The sequence below is a fragment of the Dryobates pubescens genome, chromosome 15, assembly GCF_014839835.1.
Source record: "Dryobates pubescens isolate bDryPub1 chromosome 15, bDryPub1.pri, whole genome shotgun sequence".
Classification (NCBI taxonomy): domain Eukaryota; kingdom Metazoa; phylum Chordata; class Aves; order Piciformes; family Picidae; genus Dryobates; species Dryobates pubescens.
Window position 1 is genome coordinate 15,888,776 of NC_071626.1, and position 25,333 is coordinate 15,914,108.

The following is a 25,333-nucleotide window of genomic DNA, read 5'->3' on the forward strand; positions in this document are numbered from 1 at the left end:
GACTGTGGAACCAAGCACTGCCACAGCCTGGAGCAATGCAGATTTATCCATATAGCCTGGACCCACAGGTTCTGATTTAATGTCTGCCAAGGCCAGTGTGAAGGTTTCTAGTCACCTAAGGAAGCAACAGTTCAGGCCTTTAATTTGTATATTATCCTCTTCCAAAAACTAGATTTATTTCAGTGGCAAACTTTCACATACAAGCAGTGTCCTCATTTCTCTGTGTGCAGTACCCCCTGTGGTAAAATGAAAAAGTAAATAACATGCTGGGCATTGTTGTAAAGAGAATCCAGACATGGAACATCAAAAGACCTTATATGTTTCAGCAAATGCTGAGACCTTTAATTTCTAACACTCTAATTCTGCGGGTTCTTTTTTGATTGCTGTGTTAACTGTATTAAAAACCAAAGAAACAAAGAAACAAACAAAAAAATCCCTTCATTTGAAAATAAAGATTTCTACCAGTCCTGCTATCACAGGCCAATTCCTTCCAGGACATCTCTGTTTACTTTGCATTTCAGTGGCATTCATGATGGGTTCAATTTTGCTACATTCAGTCCCAACTGGGGAGGATCAGTGAAGACAGAATCTCTTTCATCAGTGAAAATTAGTTGCACATGAAAGAGAAGGAAATATTAAAGGAAGGTAAAAGATGAAAATACAAGCAGTGATGAAGAAGGCACCTTCATGAGTGAGAATGTTATCCTAGTACTATTTTTAGTCTGATTTGTGGATGTTGGCTCTGTAGGGACAAATAGGCAGAGCACTCAGACAAGTCTGCAACAGGTCTGGAATCCATGCCCTACAGTGGCCAGAACCCTTGGCAGTTTGTTGGTCAAGCCCCCAGCACCTTCACACATGTTAAGGGCAATGAACTAAGATGCAGGGATTTTCCTACACCTCCATGAAGAGACATGTTGCTGCTTTCTCTCTTGATGCCCATTCATCCAGCTTCAGCTGCTGCAATGCAATGCTCTTCCCCTCCCTATGTATGAAAGTGAGGTGAATTGAAACAAAGAATCATAGAATCATAGAATCAATAAGGTTGGAAAAGACCTCAAAGATCATCAAGTCCAACCTGTCACATGGGTTCTGAGAGCAAACAACAGTGATGTACGTGCATGAGTGCATCTGAGACCATCACAATCTGCTGTCCATTTCTTCAGTTCTTTGGCTGAACATGACTTAGCATCTGAGACATTAAATCTGAGTAGGGTCCATCAGAGATTTGGAGATGGTGGATATGCCTCAGTTACTGCATAGACTCAGCAATTCTGGGTTGTTGCTGTTGAATATTAGTGCATGCCAACCTGAGGCAGCATGATAGAGAAAAGAATGAGAGCAAAGTGGGAAGTCATGAGCTCTGCTTTCAGGATATGAAAGTCACTCTATGTTAATATTCCCATCAGCATAATAGCATATTGGCTCAGGGATCCACCATGATGTTGCAGTGATTAGTTAATATCTGTGCGGTTCTTTGCATTTGCAAGTTGTTATTCATCACTCTGTTCCACCAGTTTTACAAGTTGGTATTAAGAATTACTGATGAGTGCTATAAAAGTGATCGATATCACTATTAAAGCATCAAGACTCATCTTGCAGTCACTCACAGAGGATAAATATCTACCAAAATGTTAGGATCAAAATGGTTAATAAAGTGAATAAATTATTCAGAGATGCTGGCAATGATGTTCTTCTGTTAATTAATAAGATATATCTAGGGACTTCCAATAGTGTCCCTGAGTATAGTCTGCTTTCAGCTGATATAAAAAGCTTATTATAGAATGGTTGGTCTTTTTAAATGCTCATTAAAATACCTCAGTTTTCATGGGCCACAGATATTTATACTACAGGAGAAAAAGACAATTTTTTGTATTTTTAACATTTTTTCTTCCTAGAAAATAAACCAGAATGCTGAGGCAAATTCACACACTGTTCAGTACTAATCAGTTGTTGCTTTTCTTTGCAACCTCACCCTTCAACCTTCGAAGTGCTTCTGCAGTTTAGATCTGGATGCTGTCTATAGCACCTATCTTGCACATCACAGGTCCAAGACTGTGAGGTACTGAAGACATAGTGGTTGTGTAAGATGCACTTGGCCAAAAGTAGAGCACTGTTTCCCCTGTGATGGTTGTAGATGTGGCCCCTGTGTTTCCTATTAACTGTTGCAAAGGAAACCAAAAGCAGGAAGGTGTGCCTATGTCATTGGCATTGGCAGCTGCACCACTGAGTGGCTTCTGAAGAGAATTAAAGAAATGCACTCAGAGCCCATAAGGATTGTTTTCTTCAGGCTTACTGAAGGCACCACTGTAATCAGTAGAAAACAGTTCACTTTCTTAACAGGCATTGCCTTCTGGCCTTTATTCATGCAGCTAACGTCTCCAGGGTAGTGTGCACTTCATAGATGGAGATAATTGAATGGTTTCTAGCAATGACCAGTTGCCCACACAAAGAACCGTGTTTTGGTTCCAACATCCACCATTTTAGCACACTAAAGGAGTCAAGGAGAAGAAGGCAGAGTAAAAGAGAAGTTTTTGATGCATGTCTGTACACAACAACAATGGTCAGGAGATGATCATGAGAAGACCTCATTAACACCAATCACTTCTGTAATGATATATTTATTTACTGTATTTCCTTTGTGCACCATGAGCTGAACTTTTGGTATGTTTTAGTTCATTATTGGGAAACTATAACACAGTCATTGATTTGTATGAACTTTTGTAAAATAACACTTTGAAAAAGAGGTAAACCTTCTGTGTATTTCAAACTACCATGGAAATGAAGTAGAAGTATTTTCCCTTCATTTTAAGAGAAGTTATGATAAAGGATGCAATATATTGCCCTGCAACTCTGCAAGTCATTTTCAACACACTACATTAAATGTATTAATAACTTCCCTAAGGTGAGTGTCACACAAAGCACAGATGAATATTATTGATGTTTTCAATTTTTAAGACTTTCCAGTCTGATTGGCTGGAAAGATCACTTCTTATTTTCATGTCATTCATTTTGCATGCCTCTCACTGTCAATATGTACCAGGTTAAGAGTCAAAAACTTTCTCAGGAACTTATGCTGGATCTTCAAATAATACAAGTTTTATTTTAAAATTAAGTTTGGATTGTTTTATTTTGCTAGAGGTATCCCACAAATCATGGGGCTACCAAAGTTGACTGTAGAGCCCTAGTTAAACATTAACAATGTTGAGTGCTGAAAATTCTTGAAATGTTTTAAAAATGGAAACATATTATTTTGGTTTTATTTGAAATGAAAGAGAAACATCACTGCCCATTTCCCTTAAATAATTAATGAGTGTGAATCTCTAGTGCAGCTACCTGTCCTCCTGATCCCTTGAGTCATAAAAAGAGAATTAGAAAGCATCTTTGAATTTGCTCACCATGACCCCTGTCTGGCTTTCACGTTGATGACTGTCTCTCTGGGAGAAGCTCCCTTTTTGACTGGCATGACTTAGACTTCCTGGAATGATAGTGAGGAATTATTTTTCTTCTCTCTGTATTCTGCTTTGGAATTAGCCTGGTCCTTCACTGGTTTCACTGCAGTCTCCATTATTCCAGCCTTATGGAAACCTTAAACTCCATCCTTGGCTCTTATCTACTCCTTAATCATCACCTAAGTGTGGAAGACATAATTTCTGTATAAATTAACCTGCAGTACTTCAGTGGCACTTTTGACAGTCTACTAATGTTTAAAATATAGTTTAAAAATTGTTATGTCCTGATCCTATGATTTCTTGACAAAAAGAAAGGGAAGAAAAGGTTTTAGATTGCCTTATATCTTGGATACTGCCATAATATAAAATAGCAGCAGAGAAAAACTGTCTTAATACCACAAATGATGGTGTTCCTACTACGGTTTGTGCATTTTAAGTGAGGTAATACTTTTTTCAGTAAGGTGAAACATTTTGACACAGCATGATAGCACGTGAAAGCACAATCTTGCAGGGAAGAACAGGAAAGATGTATGTAAAAGTGAAATATCCCAGTGAAAAATGCTCCACTGGCTGACAAAGTTAATGATGCCTGTGTAACAGAGAAAGGTTCCCAGGAAGTTGAGAATCCAAGACACTGCATGGATCATCAGCCCAGACTTTGACCAACAGCCTAGACAGCTTTGCAAGCTCATTCTCAGGCATTGCCAAAATTCATCAGCTGAAGACAAAAGTATCAAAGCTGTTCAGCAGCAGCTTAGCACAAGTTATGAAGTAGGACAAGTTATGATAAGACATCTCTCATAAAACTAAAAATCAAACTGACAAAGAGAAGCACACAGACTGGAAGTATGCATGCAGGTTTGCCATATCAGGTTCCTCTACCACAGTTTGAAATGTTGTCAGGCTTGTCTTAGGTACTTTTCCTTGTAGTTCAGACAGGTGGAATAGATACTCTCAGACAAGCCTGCAGGAACTGAGGTCCATATGCCCAGTCCGGTGAAGAACTCTAAACATTTCTGCAATGAGGCTTTCCTGTCATCTTTGCCAAGATTCCCTCCTCTCCACACTATTCTAGCAAGATACATGATATTTTACTACTGCTTTTTGCCAGCCTCAGTCACATTGCAACTGGGAACTGCAGTGCTATGACATTATTAAGAAAATAAATTTTAGAATTACATGATGAAGGGCTTTAATTTCAGCTTTTGATCACCTTTTCTCAGCCCTGTCCACTGGCCCATCTTTGCCCTCTAACATTTGAAACCTCTTAACTACTTCAATGAGCTACAGAAAAGAGTTTCTTTTTTCCCTTCAAAACATGTTGTTCCCCTCCAGATTAGAGGGAAGCATTAGAGGCTTTAATGAGGCCTCATATCTTCCTGTGTCATTTGGAAAATGTGTAAACAGACTCTTAATCCTCTTTACCGGGATGGGCAAAATTACTAACATCACAGCAGATGAGCTAAGCTGTTACAACCAGGCTCTATTAAATCATTCAGATCTGAGCCACTTTCTCTTAAGTATTCAAAGGGACTTTCTCTTCCAAAGATAAGCTTCCTTAATTCTCTGAGGCCTCTTCTGCATCCATTGTGCAGAGCTCTTGCATATCATGACAGCTTTAAGTACATACAGAATCACAGAATCACAGAATCAAATAGGTTGGAAAAGACCTCCGAGATCACCAAGCCCAACCTGTCACCCAACACCATCTCATCAACTAAACCATGGCACCAAGTGCCTCATCCAGGCTTTCTGAAAACACTTCCAGGGACAGTGACTCCACCACCTCCCTGGGCAGCACATCCCAATGGCCAATCTCACTTTCTGGGAAGAATTTCCTCCTAACATCTAGCCCAAACCTCCCCTGGCACAGCTTGAGACTGTGTCCTCTCGTTCTGTCACTGGTTGCCTGGGAGAAGAGACCAACCCCCCACCTGGCTGCAACCTCCCTTCAGGGAGTTGTAGAGAGCAAGAAGGAAACCCACCTGACGCTACCAGAGTGATGAAAATGGACCCATGTGTAAATTTAAACAATGTCCCTTAGTTTCAGATGTTTTAGCACTACAATTGCTTAATTCAATGTTTGAACACAATTGAAATTACATTCTTTATTAATGAAAAAGAAATACAGTATGTGTCTTTCTTCAAATTGGATGAGGTTATTTTTTTAGCCACGTCCCCCAAACCAGAATTACAAAAAAGTACTATATTCTCTCAAAGTGCCAGGCGCTGCACATTGGCCACAGCAATGCCATGCAGCGCTACAGGCTGGGGTCGGAGTGGCTGGAGAGCTACCAAACAGAAAGGGACCTGGGGGTACTGATTGACAGCTGGCTGAACATGAGCTAGCATTGTGCCCAGGTGGTCAAGAAGGCCAATGGCATCCTGGCATGCATCAAGAATACTGTCCAGCAGGGGCAGGGAAGTCATTGTGCCCCTGCACTCAGCACTGGCTAGGCCACACCTTGAGTACTGTGTCCAGTTCTGGGCCCCTCAGATTAAGAAGGACATTGAGACTCTTGAATGTGTCCAGAGAAGGGCAACAAGGCTGGGAAGAGGCCTGGAGCACAAGCCTTACAAGGAGAGGCTGAGGGAGCTGGGACTGTTTAGCCTGGAGAAGAGGAGGCTCAGGGGAGACCTTCTTGCTGTCTACAACTCCCTGAAGGGTGGTTGTAGCCAGGAGGGGCTTGGTCCCTTCTCCCAGGCAACCAGCACCAGAACAAGAGAACACACTCTCAAGCTGCACCAGGCAAAGTTTAGTCTCAAGGTGAGGAGAAAGTTCTTCACAGAGAGAGTTGTTAGCCATTGGAGTGGTCTGCCCAGGGATGTGGTGGAGTCGCTGTCCCTGGAGGTGTTCAAGAGGGAATTGGACTTGGCTCTTTGTGCCATGGTCTAGTTGTCATGAGGTGTTGGGTGACAGGTTGGACTTGATGATCTTTGAGGTCTTTTCCAACCTTGTTGATTCTATGATTATATTATTCAATTTTCAGTGTCTCAGCTATATTTACTTTGTCATCCAATATGTAATGTTAGCTTTTAGACAGAAATATTGCCTTGATTTGAGAGAATTTGAGTTGAATAATAAAGGTATAACAACTTGATGGGAGGTTTTGGGGAGTACTCGCCATTAGTCATGGACAATCTGAACCTCCGAAACATCTGTCTGGATTTGCAAAGACAACAAATGCTCACAAGTTTATCTGAACACTGTACACAGATATTCTGTAAAACCCAAGCAATTAGGAGATATTTGAAAATTCAGGGTCTGCCAAAAAGGAAAATTAGGTGGCACTGTATGCACGTACAGTTACAAGGAGAAAGCCCAAGAGTGTATTATTTGATTATGGCAATTAAAAAGCTGAAGTTAAATTTCACCCTGCACCTTGCTGAACTTTGTTTTGCAAAACCTATTCTCTGTGAGGGCCTATTTTTTAATTCTTTCCAATGTGATCTGAAAATAACTAGACTGGTTGGCTTTCAGAGCAAGCAGCAAATCTCTTCCATTCTCCTGGGTTTTTGAGGTGGAGAGAGCGACAGCGATGTTGTTCTTATTCAACTTTAGCCATGGCTGTGGGCATGAGATGTAGCTCCTGACATATTTCTGTGGTGTGACAATGAATGTATTTTAAAATCATGTCACTGGGACTTTTTTTATTACATTTTTAATAGTACTATAAGTCAAACCCAATAATGAATAGCTGATGGATTAGGCTATTTATCCACCAAAAAGAATAAAAGCCATCAAGCCTCATGTGAATTATCAGGACATAGGATCTGTAAATAAGGGGATGGTTTCTGCTCATGTTTGTATCCTTTACTTGGCTTCTGTGGCCAGGCAGATTGAAGCAGTAAACAAATTTACCTTTTCTAAGGAAGAATAGCAAGGCAACCTAGAAAAGAGTTGTTTTCTTCTTCTATAAGGACAGTACTCACTACCACTCTGAGGAATAAGAAGTAAATTATGGATATTATCTGCTTTGGTACCTGTGAAACTATCCTAGAGAAAGGATCTAGTCTGATAAATATCAAATGAGAGCCTCAGAGATGAACACTAAAGGGATTTTTCAGAAAGAATACAGAACTTTGACATTTATATATATTTAGATGGAGAAAACATTTTCAAAGGAATATACTGCATCTGGGAGGGTAGTTCTGTTTTACATGCACAAATCCAACGAGTTTGAAGGTAGTTATTTGTCTCAGAATTTCCTGAGGGTGAGTCTGGACATATTCCAAGTGATAACTGGTTGTTTGAAGAGACCAGCAGTTGTTGTAAACTATTATCCAACACACAAAAGCCTCTGGTATACACAGATAAGGATGCTGTATGAACAAGTCACTGAAGGAAAATTACTAGTCAAAGAAGGAACCTCATTTCAGAATTGCTGACTTTCTTTTTGAGTGAAAGAAAACCACTACACCGACAGTAGTGCAATGTGCGTGGCAAAGGCTGCTACCGATGTTTGTTTCAGAGTGCATGTGGCTTCTCAAGCGTGGCTGAGCCTCCTCAGCTGTCCTTTGTTAAGCTTCCCTTTTATTCTGTGCTGCAGGCAGGCTCTCTGCTTCCACAATAACACAGCACCGTAGAGTCGGAATGAGATACCGACTGGATTAAAAGCAAATATGTAGAGGCCACAGCTTACAAACCCCATTGTAAATAGCCAGGAAAAATCATGAAGAAGGCATACTCTGTGAGGGAGAGGACTATTGTTTAACAGCAGAAACTTACTCCAGTCACACATCTCAAAGGTACAATCCAGGTGTTTGAGATAGATGATGTGATCTGCTTCTGCCTGGAAGTAAATTTATCATCCACTGGACAGAAAGGCCACGTTGCTGCTTTGTTACCATGCTGTGCTGTGTCACCATGAGGAGACAGCTTTAGCTGCTTTGCTCGTCACTTAAAGTCTGACTCCAAGTCTATCCTGTCATTACTTTTACATAGCTCCATCTCTTCTCTTCTAGCTAATGTAAACTATTGAAATGGTAAAGACATTGCACTGCTGGCAATAATTTCCTGTGCTTGGAGTTTTTTTGTGGGGGGTTTGTTGTTGTTGTTTTGTTTGTGGTTTTTGTTGTTGTTGCTTGTTTGTTTGGTGTTCATTTTGTGTGGTTTGTTTTCCCCTCAGTATTATCACTTCATTGTTATCTAATGAAATTGAGTTTTAAAGAAATTGCAGGGCCCCTGCATTGCCAGATAATTGTGTGTTCCTCAAATTAATAGCCAGCTCCAGAGAGTACAATTAGGAATGAGAAGTGTGGCAAAAGAAATCTGCTTGACTGCATAGTTTTTCATTAAATAACTGACAAGAAATAGGCTACATAATTATTTCCAAGCAGCTGGAGTCCTGGTTCATACCACTTTATTTTCTACTTTGCAGCCTCTACCACTAGGAAGGCATTACCTGTGCTGTGGAACTTGAAGATGTATGGCACCGTTCACCTTGGTGAGCTGGTCTTTCCTGCTCAAAACAGTTGAATGATTACTTTTGAATTTGATAATTTATATAGTGCATTACAAGGTTATCATTGGCTCAATTCATCTGTCATTTTAGGGATGTGATGGGTAACAGGAAGGAAAACCTGAATAATTTGTAGGCAGTTACCTACTCACTGCACATGTGGACATGAGAGACTGACTAGAAACAAATGATCTTTTAAATATGTATATAGGACAATAAATGTGTTTTCAAGTGGATTTCTTTTGTTCATATGTGCCATCTATTGTAATCTGGATTAGTTGGTTGGTTGGTTTTGGTTTCCATCCACAGCACCCCCAGTAACTGAGATACACAAATTCACATCAGAAATCTCTGTAAAGCTTACCTGCCAGGTGCAGGTGGAGTATGAAATTCATTCCTGACCAGAAAGCTTTCTGTGCTTCACTTCAGCTCTGCTTTTGATGCTTACCTGACCACAGCACTCTTACTCCAACCACAAAACCTCCAGCACACCAAGCAGCAGGAGTTCCTGTCTGCATTATGATAAGAATGTCACAGAATGCCTTTTTCTGGACTGACTGCTGACACCTGCCTTGAGTTCACAATGGGGATGAACATCCTTTCAGAATGACAGACCAGCTTTTGACTCCTCCCACTTGCTGCCCAGGGGCTTACTTTGGGAGGGAGATTAAACAACAAAAAGACCTGGATTCCCATCTGAGATTTGCTGACCACAGCAGCTGCACCAATTAGTAACTCAAAAGCTTCCCAGATTTAGGCTCAATTTCTCTGTTATTACAATGGTTTGAAAAGCAAATTTATTTGCACTAGGCTTACAGTTTAGTTTCTGCTTCTTATTTAAATAGTAATTCCTACTATTTTATCCCACTAAACATGATTTTCTATGAGCAATGTTGGCAAAACTATTTTAATATATCTATTTATGCTTTGGTTATATTTCTTATTTCTTTTTTGTAATCTTATCTAGATGTCAATGAAGTTGAAGAATATAGTCCAATGGAGAAAATCAGAATTCTCCCAGGACAACTTTATTGTCATTATTTTTGTTGATGATTATTTTAGTCCTATATTCTCTTTATTGCACATTAAATTGTGTTGTTATATTTTGTGCCTTGAATATGGGAATAAGTTATTAAAACAAAGCACTCTCTTCTGTTATTTGAATTATAAGATGTTTTATAATCAAATCATTTTGTAACCAGGCTACCTAGACTTGGACCCTATTGATCTTTTTCGGTGTCTGTTTCAGAGCCCCTGCCCATGGCAGGGTTGTTGAAACTAGATGATCCTTGAGGACCCTTCCAACCCCAACAATTCTATGATTCTATGAAGTGAACATACAGTCTGTTCAGCTAGGCTGAGTTATTTGGGCTTGTCTTCATATGGAAACTGATCTGGAGTTGTCCTGTGCTTGCTTTGGAGGTGGCTGGCATCATGATGTACTCAAAACATCAAGACTAAAGAAACTGAATGTACCGAACAGTTTTACGCCATCTCATTTTCACCTCTGAGACCACTGGCAGGAGAAAGAAAGGAGAAGCAAACCCTGACATTTAATAGGATTTCACACTTACTGGGAGATTTAAATCTGTTGTGTAGCTGAAAACTGGTGCTTTGTTGCTGTGCTCATCTTTGCTCTGATAAAGGTGAAACATTGAGTGAGGATTAATTGTTTTAGTATTAGTTTTATGTTCATGTAGTTCTTAGCACCACATTTCTCACCAATTTCCAATGATGAAATTTGATCAGCTTATATGAAATTTAATGAAACAAGTGCCAAATTCTGCACCTGGGATGCAGTAATACAAGACACAAGAAATAAGTGGTAGAGGAGTGTCTCCTCCCTCTCCCTCTCCCTCTCCCTCTCCCTCTCCCTCTCCCTCTCCCTCTCCCTCTCCCTCTCCCTCTCCCTCTCCCTCTCCCTCTCCCTCTCCCTCTCCCTCTCCCTCTCCCTCTCCCTCTCCCTCTCCCTCTCCCTCTCCCTCTCCCTCCCCCTCCCCCTCCCCCTCCCCCTCCCCCTCCCCCTCCCTCTCTCTCTCCTTTTTGGTATAAAGAGGATCTCTTGTAATTTCAACTGATTTGGGGTTAGAATATGTATTACAAATGTATTTATATATATAGATAGCCATAATTTGTTATTTAACCTGTCACAATGAAAGACCAACATACACTTCTGTCATAAAATGCTCTTCACCACATTTTTGTTATGACTGAAAATCGGTTCAAGACTGAATGTTTCTGTGAAGAAAAGTAATTTATTCTACCAAATAATTCCCAAGCCTTGTTGCTACCAAGGGAAAATCAAGCTAAGCTTTAGTGGAAAAGACTTTGTACCACAAATACATCAAAGAAAAGTTTTTCTCATGGAAGCACAAGTTGATTCTGGACATCAGACAGTAAATAGAGTTGCTTCAAGTTCCATGTTAGTTTGTTTGTTTATGTTTTGGCTTATTTTTTGTTGTTTGTTTGTTTTTCTGTTCTGCTTCATTGAAAATTTAATTCCTCCTGGGGGGAAAAACCTCAGGCAATCTTATTTATAGCTCTGTCACACAGATTAGTTTGTTAGTTTGATATGGATTAAATTTATGCATGTTACCAACTCTTTGCTAGAGATGTTTGTCCTTCCTTTGTCACAGTTACTTAAGCATCTACCATATGCTGCAGCAGCACAAAGCAGTTTCTCAGTAAAACTGGTTATAAATTAAAAGAAGACTTTGCATGGGACAGATGAGAGCCATTCAAGAGTCTGACTAACTCTTAGTATCACTTGGCTCATAAGTGAAGGCACTGATTCCTAAACAGTGTCTTTAAGAAAATAAAGGCTTCAGTAAAAATAATGCAATTACAAGCAGAAAAAAAAATTTATTCTTCCTAGTACCCTAGGCACATTTTGCTTATATTGCAACTTATGCATATATATATATGGAGAAATAATTACCCCTTTAGTTCACATATTAAAACTTAATTTTAAAATCATAATATTACTTGACAATAGAATAGTATGATAGTGGGATAATCTTTTTATATGCTGTATGCCTTCTTTTAGAAAATCTGTATCAGAACTGATGATTCTTGCTCAGTTTTTAGGTCTACAAGATACTGGCAATGTTGCTACATGGGAGTATTTTTAATCAGTCATGTTTTCTATGCCCCCATTCCATTGTGCATGCTTTATGAATTTTGAGCCTTAAGCCTGTGTTTTCTGCTGGAAGGCAAAATATATTGGCTATGTATATTAAATCTGCTAGATGTCATATGTGTTATGGCAGAAGGGGCCACTTCTCAGCCTTGTAAACTCATTTGAGTTGCCATAATTATGATAACTTATTTGACTTAATAATCTGTTATTTCCTGTTACTCCTATTTCCAAGCTGTAGCCCAGCTTCTCAGGAATCAGTACAGCTTTAAAAGCCAGTGTATGAGTAACACAGGGAAACTGAATTCCATAAAAATTCAACTTTCCCAGAGGAAACTGGTGAAAAAGACAAATGTTTCTCAAAGCGAACACAAAGCCTGCAGGAATGCTGGACATCTAAGCAATAGGTAGCATCTGCCACTAGCTGTGGCTAGCACAGAAGTTGTGTATTTAAAAGCCTGATGGGGACTACAGAAGGACCTTTGCAATGTCTTCAAAGTGTCACATATGACCACAGTGTTCAGGAGATGTCAGAAACAGAGCATAGGAATTTATATCTATCCATTAGCTTATATTTTCTGCAATTGTCAAGAAAAGGAAAAGAAAAGGAGGGAGAGGGAGAGGGAGAGGGAGAGGGAGAGGGAGAGGGAGAGGGAGAGGGAGAGGGAGAGGGAGAGGGAGAGGGAGAGGGAGAGGGAGAGGGAGAGGGAGAGGGAGAGGGAGAGGGAGAGGGAGAGGGAGAGGGAGAGGGAGAGGGAGAGGGAGAGGGAGAGGGAGAGGGAGAGGGAAGAGAGGGAGAGGGAGAGGGAGAGAAAGAAGAAAAAGAAAAAGAAAAAGAAAAAGAAAAAGAAAAAGAAAAAAGAAAAAGAAAAAGAAAAAGAAAAAGAAAAAGGAAGATGAAAAGAAAAAGAAAAGGAAAAAGAAAAAAAAAAGAAAAAAAAAAGAAAAAAAGAAAAAGAAAAAAGAAAAAGAAAAATCATTGAGGAACCACTGCACAATTTTTGCTTTTTTGAACTTCCTTGAAGTTTTCTGTGGAGAATATTTGGCCTCAAAAATGTTCAGGAGCTCTCGAGAGACAAAGAATTCAAGTGCTTTGATTCAGATTTTAAATAAAGCACATCTAGTCTATGAGTACAAAGGGGAAAGAATCTGCTCCTAACAGCAACACAGAACTTGATTAAAAAAGAACACAGAGTAATACTCCAGAGTGAGACACATTGATGAGAAATGAAAAAGAGTAAGAAATACAAATCCAACAAAGACAGAATTTTCACTGTGGGTTAGCTACATGTGATGCCAATTACACTCAGAAGCTATTCACGTGTGTTGCATACTCCTGGAAAGGTTGAGGAAAGTCAGTCCTAAATATCAAACGACACAGGAATCCCTTTCCTTTAAAAAAAAACCCTGTTTCATGGCTTCTGTGATTCATTGTTGTCAACTGTATTAAAACAACCAAACATGCCAATACATAATGCTACTAACCACACTGGAGCACCTGTGTGCTCTTTTGTCTGGAGTAAGGTTTCTATTAATAAGGTGTCTCCTTTCTCTGTCACTTAAATGTTTATAGCCTCTTAAAGGTGTAAAGTCAGTAATGAAGGACAACAGTAGAGGATCTCTAGTCCAATACCTTGTATGATCACAGAGGCATAAAATACTGAAAAGTGACTTCAGAAGTTATAGAGATAAACATGGCTCCATTTTACCTGCACTGCTTTCTCCCAACAGTGCACAGGGTTGGCTACAGCTAGCAGGAGCTGAACACTATTTCATAGTTCTCATCAGCATTGATAATGGCATGTTTGAAGTAGAACTTATTTAAAAGCAGATAAAGTTGCAAAAATTAACATAAATGGCAGCAGAGACTGCACCTTTGGGATCTATAGGAACCAAACATTCAGCTCTACCTAGTCAGATTTACCAGGTTGTCCAACACTTTCAACTTTTTTTGTGTAAAACTGTTTACCCTCCTTAGAAGAATGTGGTGTAAGGTCTGCTGAGTAGGATTGGTCCTCATTCTTTGAAAATTGCCACCTTTCTCTGTCTCAAGATAGCTATATTCTGCCAAGATTGCTTCTTTGGATTGCTGCCACTCCTAAGTTATTATTTTCATTTAAATTTAACCAAGGCTGCTAAAGCTACATTGACATCCATGAAACAAGCACACATACTCTCAAGCACTTGCTTCTTAGGCAGCTGTCAACAGTGAAGAAGTCTCAGTGGGGATGCCAGAGGTATCAGGAAGATGTTTCAGCTGTTCAGATCTGATTCATGTCACTGAGTGAGAAAAAGGTCCTGAAGCCTGTATTTTTAAAATCAAATAAATAAGAAAAAAAACATAACTGAAGAAAAGGAGAGGATCTCTATAGCAAATGCATTAAACCCACAATGTGCTTTGAAAGTAAACAAAACTACGTGTATGACAGATATGGATCACAAAGTTGAGAGCATGAGTTTTTGTTTTTGTATTTCCCCTTTACTGCTGTTAGCAAGAAATCCTGCTGGAGCAGTGGACCCCATAAACAACACCATTTCCTGCAGAAAGTAGGAGATTTTCTGGTAAGTATATCAAAGGCAATGGTTTATAATTTGGCAAGAAGTTGTGTATTCTTAAACACAAAGTGAGACAAACACTCTGCTCTGATCTGTGGACTGTCTGTATAAAAGAAGAAAAAGTGTTCAAATTTAGTAGGCATTCAGCAGAGGAATTAGGCTACAGTTGGGGAGTTGGGGAGCCTTTCAATCACATGAAATACAGATTGTTCAGCTAAGGGAAGCCAGAATACCAAATTCCATTAGAGATGCAACAAAATGGAATCAGTGGAGAAAATCTGAGTAGAAGCATATTACTTATTTTGGAGGAGACTGGGCAGAAAAGGGGAAGATCAATGAAAAGTTTTGTGTGTGGGTATGGGGGAAAGGTGTAAATAAAATGAAACAACAAAGAAGAGCAGACTTAGGAGTGCAAACATAAACAGTCACCAGTGCTGTGACCCTACAGACTCAAACCCATGAGGATAGAAGAGGGAACCCAAATGGCAATCCCCTGGACTCTCTATCAGTTTTGTTCCTGGAAAGCTTGGTGTTGGAGCAAAGAAGGACAGAATTGCATCCTAATACTAAGTAGACAGAATTGCATTTTAGTAGCAGCTACTTAAGAGTGATTAATAGCAGCTTCATAATCATGCATAATAATGTACAAAATTATGTTATTGTAAATTGGTAACAGCCGTATTGCCCATTAGTTAATTAGGTTATTGACTTTTTGTCTTTTTAGTTTCTTAGCAGCTTCTTGTTAGATCAATAAACATTATCAGCTCTTGTACTGTGCATGTTTCAGGGCTGTATTTTGAAGGGGGAGAGTTGGATCACAAGATGCCTGTTGCCACATTATTCTCATTTGTAGAGTAGTCTCCTCTTTAAAAATGGAAATGCACAGCCCTTCAAAAAATCTCATGCTATGTCTATGTTACAACTAATTCTTCTGTGTCATTTGGGTATCTTAACTCCAGGGTTGAAAAATCCAATTTCAGCTTTCAATGCAATTGCAAGAGATCTGCTTTACCTCGCTGCCTACTACCAACCTGCTGTTCATAAACCAGTATTTCTCATAGAATCATAGAATCGCTTGGTTGCGAAAGGCCTTAAGACCATCAAGTGCAAGCATAACCTAACATCTCCCTGTAAATAACTGTTACACTACGTCCCTGAGGTCCTCATCCAAATATCTTTTAAACACGTCCAGGGATGGTGACTCCAACACTGCCATGGGCAGACTGTTCCAGTTCCCAATGACCCTTTCAATGAAGATATCTTTTGTGATTTCCATCCTAAACTTCCCCCGGTGAAACCTGAGGTCATTTTCTCATATGCTATCACTTGTTATGCAGGAGAAGAGGAACCCAATGCAGATTTGTTCTGTTCTCAAATAAATAGGATCTGTGACATTCCATTGAACATACAGGAAGACATTGACCTGCATGGAACTCTTGAATTATGTTATATTAGCATTTTAATTCTTTTAGGGAAAGTGTATTCACAAACATTGCAAACACAAGAGAGGAAATAAATTTAAACAAAACATTTGACTAGATATTATTTCCTCTTTGTATTTTCTCAGGTGTTTAATTTCATGACACAGTTGCTTCTCAAAACCTATTTCTAAAAATATAGTTTCAAAGAAATAAGTCATTACACCTGCCTTCAAAGTCCACAAAGATAGGTGGGGGGGGGGGGGGGAAAGAACAAAACAAAACAAAAGGATATATTTCTGTCATCATTTTATGGATATTATCTGGTGGGTTTCTGTCAGATTGAAAGAGGAGAAAAAAAATTGATCCGACATTATTCATTCTAATTTTGGCAGATCTTAAATTATAGTTAATAATTGTAGGAACTATCACTCAAAGCTGAGATGGACATTTGATCATTTGTTTTTCTTGCTGAGAAATTTTCAGGATATATGGGAATGACAGGCTTTAGCATTAACTCAGATGTAATCAGAACCAGGAGTTTTTCAAAGTTTCTGCAAGCAAGAACTTACTGCAAAGAATTGTGGGCAATAGTGTCTAGAAACCAAAGTTACTTTCTGTAACAATATTAAAAACATTCTAATATTCACAGAATTGTATAGCTCCTTAAAAAGAGTGACATCCTTTCAAATTGTTTTTCTTTCTGGTACCAACTAATTTTATTTTCACTTGAATCACCCCATAATAAACCCATGCAGAGCTACAGGCTGGGGTCAGAGTGGCTGGAGAGCTACCAAACAGAAAGGGACCTGGGGGTGCTGATTGACAGCCACCTGAACATGAGCCAGCAGTGCCAAGGTGGCCAAGAAGGCCAATGGCATCCTGGCATGCATCAAGAATAGTGTAGCCAGCAGGAGCAGGGAAGTCATTCTGCCCCTGTACTCAGAACTGGTTAGGCCACACCTTGAGTACTGTGTCCAGTTCTGGGCTCCTCAATTTAAGAAGGACATAGAGACACTTGAAGGTGTCCAGAGAAGGGCAACGAGGCTGGGGAGAGGCCTTGAGCACAAGCCCTATGAGGAGAGGCTGAGGGAGCTGGGATTGTTTAGCCTGGAGAAGAGGAGGCTCAGGGGAGACCTTATTGCTGTCTACCACTACCTGAAGGGTGGTTGTAGCCAGGAGGGGGTTGGTCTCTTCTCCCAGGCAACCAGTACCAGAACACAGTCTCAAGCTGTGCCAGGGGATGTTTAGGCTTGAGGTGAGGAGAAAGTTCTTCACAGAGAGAGTTGTTAGGCATTGGAATGTGGTGCCCAGGGAGGTGATGGAGTCACCATCCCTGGAGGTGTTCAAGAGGGGATTGGATGTAGCACTTGATGCTATGATTTAGTCATGAGGTCTGTGGTGACAGGTTGGACTTGATGATCTTTGAGGTCTCTTCCAACCTTGGTGATTCTGTCATTCTGTGAATATTTCAGACTGAATCATTGAAGTAGGCTATAGGAAGTTTTATAATGCTCATATTGCTTGGCAAGAAAATATTTCTCTGAGAGGACTTATACAATGCTGCATTTTAAAACTTTGTCAGCCTCCAAAAAGCCAATATACTAAGGTAGAGAAATTAGTTGTAAAAGCTTGTGAAAGTAATAGCTCCTGTATTATTGCAATTCAAATGTAAATGCTTCTTGTATGTTTGGTTATTGTCATTACTATTTTCACAAACTTGCTCATGATTTTTTAAGAACTTCTACTAATTTTTTTCTCATTGTATAACTCAGTATCTTAATACCAGCCTGATCTGCTGCATCTGCAGTGCCCATAAATATCTCTCTATATCTATATTATCTTTGGAAGTGTAAGTCTAGCACAAGCATTTCTGGAGATATTGAGAGATAATGGAGCACTGACCAAAGGCTAACCAGGCATCTCCTTCCTCATTCAAAATCTGTTTGTTGTCAAATTGCAGGACATAATTATCTCATCTTTGTCTCCTGCTTTTAATTCACATCTGTTTTCTCTTTTTTTTTCTACCTAAGTTGTAACTTTGATTTTCTCTTTCTGATTTATTATGCTTGGTCTCCTTCTCTCCCTCTTTGCCACCTGTATTTGATCAGGTAGTTGGGATCAGTATTTTCAGTCTCTGGTTTAGAAGTGCTGGAGGAATTATTCCTGTTGTGCAAATCTAAGTACTGTGATAAACACATAGCAATTCATATTGCTCTTCCTACTGTCGCTGTGCTTCACTGATAATGAAGAATAATAACTTCTGAAGCCCTTGAACTTCCACTGATCATTTGCTAATGGGCACTCCATAAACATGAATAGGAAGATTTGTCAGAGCTGGAATATAAAAGAAAATATTTTGTTTAGGTAACTTGGATGTTCTCTCAAGACCTTCTATTACTTTTACTGATAATAAGAGGGAACTCAATATACTTCAGAGGTTTTATACTTACTCTAGAGCTGGGTATTTTTGTCAGATGGCTTTGTGTTTATGACTATTGCTTCTGAAATTGGAGAAGTGTTCTTTAGAACTCTCTAAACTGAACACATCTTTGGCTATAAAATTGAGTAGGATATACCCTTCTTCTGAAGACCTGAAATTTGTCTTTAACATCCTGTTGTCAAGCAATTTAGTTTAACTATCTGCACCATGGAAGTCAGACAACTAACACAATATGACCTTATCCTGATGGAACGCTTTGCCAATAACAGCTATAGAAAGAAGCACCCTCAAAAAGTAAATTAATTTTTATGACAAGGAAGTGCTGGATTGATACTAGTCTTTAAGACACTACATCTTTTTTTTTTTTCTTCTAGAAGTTACATAAGTTTCCCCCTCTCCCTCCCCTCCCCCCCCCCCCCCAATGTTTTCTTCTGCCTCCAGCTAAGATTTTTAAGCTCTTATTTTGACATTCTATAATTTTGTGTTCACTGTTTGCTTTTGTCCTGACAGTTGCTTCTTCAGGAGCACAAGGTTAGCAACTAGCAGGAATATGGAAAGGAAAGCACTTCTGAAAAGACACGGCTCACTGCAACATGACTTTCTCAAGGGTTCTGGTAAAGTTCTTAGTAGTGCTGACTCATTCCCACCATCACGGATCAATAATACAGAAGAGCTGATTTAAGATGCTTAAGTGATGACTACACATACCAACTCATTATAGCTCCTGAAGCAGCAGTAGAAATAAGGAACACACACTACAGAACCAAAACTGCATTACATTTTAACTTCTTAGTGCCTGGTTGGTGGTGACATGGTTGTACTCAAGCCCAATGCAAAACTTTAGGTAAATAGGGTATGTCAGTGTCAAAAGATAAGGTGTGCCCAGACTACATGCACCTTTGTGGTAAGACAGGGACTGCAAGAACTGTTTGCCCTTGATATCCACCACAAGTGAGATTTGCCTTGAATCTTCATTGCATATGCATAGGTTGTAAAGCAAGCAATCTGGCTGTTTGCTAGCATAGTTTCTTTACCTGCTTTTCACTAAATGATGATTACCCTCTTCTCTATACTAATTTATTTCATTTACAAGTTGCTTGACTACATGGAAGTAAAATTTTAAAACAGGTTTAAAACAGAGACTAAAGCTTACACTTATCAAAGTATTCCTCTCTTTACCAGTTCAATCACTTCTAAATTTTCCAGTTCATGTCTTTCTCACTGCTTTGTTCTGACTAAATAGCAATCTTCCCATCAGGTTGTGTTCTCTGTTTAAACCCTAGTGAGAAAAAACCCCAACATTTTCATTAGAAAATCTTTCAGTGAACCCATTTCTTCAGAGCAATATTCACATTTTTTTTCATTAACTGCTACTATTGGTTATCCAGTTCTTTGAACTGTGATCAGCTTTGTTGATCTAAAATGCTCCCAGACACAATCTGAGATTCACTGTTAATTTACTGATGCCACCTCCTTCAGGATTAGATTTCTCCAGTATCGCATCTACAAACAGCTTGTAGCACATCTGACAATGGTCTTTAACAATTTGTATGTTTTCTTTCATTATATGAATGTGTCCAGTCACAAAACCAAAAAACCCCACTGAGTCTTTTACTCATGGAAACAAAATTCTAATTTTTTGTTGTTACAGAGAAAACTTACATAATTGATCTGCCCAAAAGAAATCAGAAACCACGTTTTCAGCTATTGGCTTTCATGCTTATCACAGCTTCAGCTTTGCCCTTTGCAATCAGTGAATTCTGTGGAAACTGAACTTTTACTTGAGTAACTGTATGGTAGCTCTTCATGTTAATCTCGTTGTGCTTCTATGAATCATGAAGAGATTTCCTTCTTTTCTGTTTTTCATTAAGTCCATTATGTTATTGCTTTAAAAAAATAATAATATTTGAGAATCTGGAAACAGTAATATTTTTTGCTTAAATAGTCAATTAGGAAGTGCAAATAATAAGTAATGAATAATGATTAGTCAGAATAAGTAGTAAGCAAATAACTGACAGTTGCTCTCTATTTACATAAACTGCTGGCTGAACAATTATCAATGACAAACTATCAAAATGAAAAATAGTTTAATAGGTAATCCATAGAAAGAACTAACTTACCCAGATAAATTATTCACAGCAAATACTTCACTACAAAATGTATTGTTGATAACAGGCTGGGGTCAGAGTGGCGGGAGAGCTACCAAACAGAAAGGGACCTGGGGGTGCTGATTGACAGCCACCTGAACATAAGCCAGCAGTGTGCCCAAGTGGCTAAGATGGCCAATGGCATCCTGGCATGCATCAAGAATAGTGTAGCCAGCAGGAGCAGGGAAGTCATTCTGCCCCTGTATTCCACACTGGTTAGGCCAAACCTTGAGTACTGTGTCCAGTTCTGGGCCCCTCAATTTAAGAAGGACATAGAGACACTTGAACGTGTCCAGAGAAGGGCAATGAGGCTGGGGAGAGGCCTTGAGCACAAGCCCTATGAGGAGAGGCTGAGGGAGCTGGGGTTGTTTAGCCTGGAGAAGAGGAGGCTCAGGGGAGACCTTATTGCTGTATATGACTACCTGAAGAGTGGTTGTAGCCAGGAGGGGGTTGGTCTCTTCTCCCAGGCACCCAGCACCAGAACGAGAGGACACAGTCTCAAGCTGTGCCAGGGGAAGTTTAGGCTCGAGGTGAGGAGAAAGTTCTTCACTGAGAGAGTTGTTTGCCATTGGAATGTCCTGCCCAGGTAGGTGATGGAGTCACCATCCCTGGAGGTGTTCAAGAGGGGATTGGACGTGGCACTTGGTGCCATGGTTTAGTCATGAGGTCCATGGTGACAGGTTGGACTTGATGATCTTTGAGGTCTCTTCCAACCTTGGTGATTCTGTGATAATGCACATTGAAATAATCTAGCTACTCACACATTCTTGGATTTGAAATTAGTTGTAACCATTCTGTAAAAAAAAAAAAAAAAAGAAAAAAAAAAAAGCAAACAAAACCCAGAAGATGAATGTACTATCACTTCAGATGGCTTACTGTGTGTACTATAAGTAGCAAATAAACACTTAAATGAAATTGTTAGGATGCATAATGAATAGGAAATGAACACTGGAAAATGTGTAACATCACTATAAATTGCTGTGAGATAGCCCTTGAAATTTTTTTATTCAGTATCATCATCATATCTCAGAAAAGGCATTGCTGAAGGTGAAGGTTGGAGAGAGAATTGAAAAAATGCTATGCATAATACATAATGGAAATACAGTGATTTCCACGGGAGAGATTTAAAAGATTGGTTCAGTTTAGTGAAGACAGGACTGAAAATGGATATTTCAGGAACCAAGAAAAATCTCTGTTGAACATACAGGGGATGTAAATCAGATATCCAGCACCTGCTGTCCTCATATCTCAAGGAGTTCAATAAAACAATATGCAAGCTAAACTTGATCAATAGAAATACTTTTTTACATAGCTCATGGGTGAGATACAGAGCTCACTGGCACAAAGAAATTTTCAGAATAAACTTGGAAGTGTTTATAGAAGTCAATTGACCTTTATATTGATATACTGGCTAGGTAATATAGGAGGCATATAACCCTCATCCTTCAGCATATATTCCAAGTTCCAGTTGAGAAGACACAGTAAGTCATTTCTCATATGGACAAGTGATTCAATCTATAGTGACTAGCTCTTCTGCGATCTCTTATAAAGAAAAATGACAAAGAATTCACCTACCATTTGCTCTATTTAGCTCTAGGAAAACATGCCAGAACCAAAAGACAGAGAGAAGTGCATGCAAGCAGGAAAGGATGGATTTAGGAGGAGGCTAAATGGAATTAATCTCCTCTGAACTGATGGTAAGGTACACATTGATACACAGGACCTGGGGAAAAAGACCAAAAATGCCTACAACAAAACATGATATTATGTAATATGAATCTAGCAAATAGGTTCAGCCAATTTTAGTCATCTCTGTTGTGCAGAATTGCAGGGGGAAAAAGGTGCAGGACAGGACTGCTTTGTCTCCAGCAACATAGATATTTATCAAAATGCCAAAACACAATTAACATAAAAATATATAAACATTTAAATCATCTCAAATGTTAGGCCACCTCCTAATGGCAGCTAATTAATCAGTTGCTTTTCAGCAAGGGAATTCCCCATCCAATATATCATAGGAGCTTTTCAAATATGGTCTGGGATACAGACTTTCATTGTGGCACAGACATTGACATAGTGTTTATTCAGCACACTGATTAACAGATGGAGCCTTTGCAAGGCATTGGAACCCAGTGTTCTGTTCCAGTTTCTGCAAGCATGAAGAACCCTCAAAAGTGTGAAGTTCAGAATGCATACAAAACCTTTATATTTATATTTCTAACAGCAAAAACCTCTTTTCTTTTCTTTTATTTGTTTTCTTTGGCTCCAGATGAACAACACATTTGAGGCTAATTTATTTTTACTGAACCAACAGAACCAACAGTAAACTGTAAAAAAAAAATTAATGATTTCCACCATAGTCCTCCATTATCTGGAGTTCTGTGATTCATCACTTCTTTATCAAGTTTCATTAGCTTTTGTCTAAATTCTCATTCTCTTCTGGATATGCATTGCTTAATGCTATGCTTCACCTTCCTTAAGGGAAGAAAAGGGTTGCTCATTTATAGAATGACCAAAAATTGTATTAAGCAGCCTTGCTGCACATATGCCTTCAGCAAATCTTTCAACAGATAAACAAACATGATGGCAGAAAATAAATGATTTAGAATAATCAAATGTTTTATGCTTTATTCCTTCTCATTTGCATTAATTTCCACAACAATTGATACTATGATTAGAAATTGTAACTAGTAAAATCTGCAAATTTTCAATATAACCACTATTTCATATCTTACAGAACTAACAAAAATGTGACTTGGATAAATATTTCAATATATTTAATGCTTATATTTATTCCTCTTTGTGATTCAGGAATTTCTGGTTGGTTTTATTGTTGTTGTTGTTGTTATCATTATTATTTATTAATTAATAATTAATTAAAATACTACTACTACTACTACTACTACTACTACTACTACTACTACTACTACTACTAATAATAATAATAATAATAATAATAATAATTCTTCAAAATCCTCCGTCTTAACACAGTTACTCAGCTCCTGCTTGGACATTTGGTAGAGTAAGCATTACACATGACATTCTGAGCAGCACTGATCACAGATTTGCTGTATCTTTCTGTCTCGAGGCATCAATCACTTCCACAAGTCAACATCATCCAAAGTCCATGATTCCCACTCTACAGCAATTTTGTGCAACAAGTGGTGACACCCCAAGCCCTGTGCTGCAGTCTATGACATGATCACAGGCAGTTAACTCTTATTAATGCCTCTGTTGTTCACTTGAAGCATTGTGCTCCTAATCCCTGGTGTAGGGGGAGGTGATTTTATGCTCCATACATGAAAGACAAGGTTTTGGAAATGTTACTGACATTTTCTCAAATGACACTTTTGTACATCTTCTTAGTTGCTGAAATGCAGGGTTATGGTAAAAGTGAGATCCCTGATGTACAGGAGCTCCATTTTGGACATCTGTATTTACTGATGACAATGCATCAGCTAGCCAGACTAATGTTTAGTCTCTAATATTTAGTCTCTAGAATAGCATAGCATAGCACAGAATAGCATAGCATAGCATAGCATAGCATAGCATAGAATAGAATAGAATAGAATAGAATAGGAGTAGAACAGAACAGAACAGAATAGAATAGAATAGAATAGAATAGAATAGAATAGAATAGAATAGAATAGAATAGAATAGAATAGAATAGACGAGACCAGACCAGATCAGGTTGGAAGAGATCTTCAAGATCATCGCGTCCAACCCATCATCCAACACCATCTAATCAACTAAACCATGGCACCAAGCACCCCATCAAGTCTCCTTCTAAACACCTCCACTTCTAATAATCTGTGGCTATTTAAAAGAACTGCACAGGAGCTTTTCAGCAGCCATAATCTGAAAAGCAGCAATCTTCCTAAATCAAAAGACACTGAGGAAGATGGGAATGATTTGTGTCAAGGTTGAAAAAAGTATGTTCATTATTACAGCAGACTGCACAACAAAATTATTGTTAGGACACAGAGACCTCAAGTATTGCTTTTGCTTTCCTTGAAATATTTGTGCAGATCTGTTTCTGCACAAACAAATGCTCAAGAAGGATGTTTCATTCATGCAGATGCAACTCACAAGCACAGATTAATGCAGTCCTGTGCAATGGGGTGCATGTATACAAAGCAAAACACATTAGTGTCAAAAGTGCTTTCCTGAAAAAGTGAATAATTCTGAATTCTTAGCGTGAGGAAATTTCAAGGAGGCTGATTGTCAGCCCCTTCTGAAAAATCACAAGCTATTTTGAAAGTGAGTTGCGGCTATCTGCTTCATAAAAAGAGGCACCTGAAGTTACTTCTGACTCTTGCAGCATTAAGTCCCTGAATATATCAAATGTGCATTTTGTTCAGCTGTAATGTTGATGAGGATTAAGAAAATTATTAAGAAGGCATTTAGAAAAATCCCTTTTTAACATAAATAAACCAAACATTTGCATAATCAGTAGAAAGGAGTATAAGAAACTGTTTTCAAACTTCACCAAGGCAGCAAGGTGCCTTGTGTTTTGTATGCAGTAATGTAAAATGTTCAAACTATAATTAAGAGCTCCTCAATTTGCATGGCTTAAGGCTTGAATGTCAAGCAAAGTTCACAGAAAAGTAGAGATCTAATATTCTCAGATGTCAAATTTGGATCTGTGCTAGTGAAATCTTCATGGGACAAGAGGTGCCTCCACACTACTGAGTGAAAAGCACTGGTCTGAGCACTAGC